The following is a 610-nucleotide window of genomic DNA, read 5'->3' on the forward strand; positions in this document are numbered from 1 at the left end:
TTGTGTTTTACTTTACGCAAGTTGCAAATGTTTATAAAATATTTTGGCAAGTATTTAATAAACACTGTTTATACAACAATGTTAGCATGTGTTTATAAGTAAATTAAAAAACTCCAAAAAAAAAAGATCAAAAAACTGCTATTACCACATTTGACGTAAAATTTAATGAGGTTACGTTTTTAAAGTTATTTTTTTGAATATTTTTATCTGATTTAAGCACCTTTTTTTCAGAGTCTTAAATTTTTCAGGCATAGCAACCATTTTATCGCTAACTCTTACTTGGTTTTATGATAAAATAAATTATCATCTTTTGACAATGATAAACCCTTCAGCTGCATGTTAAGTTAAATTTATTGGTCATACTTTTAAATCACAATTCAGTTAGGTGCGTGTCTTGCAAAACGTGCAAATGCACGCAATGTTTATATGTGATTAAAGCACTAATGTAATAACAACATAGTTTTAATTTAGAAATTGACATTTAAATAATAAGAAATCATTCTGGAACTAAAAAGAGATTATTTGCTTATAATCAGTACAGACACAAAAAGTATAAGATTTGACACACGTTAGCATCTAGTGTTTTACTGTCAACAAGGAACTCTAATCA

This window comes from Hydra vulgaris, chromosome 12 (genome assembly GCF_038396675.1).
Source record: "Hydra vulgaris chromosome 12, alternate assembly HydraT2T_AEP".
Taxonomy (NCBI): Eukaryota; Metazoa; Cnidaria; class Hydrozoa; order Anthoathecata; family Hydridae; genus Hydra; species Hydra vulgaris.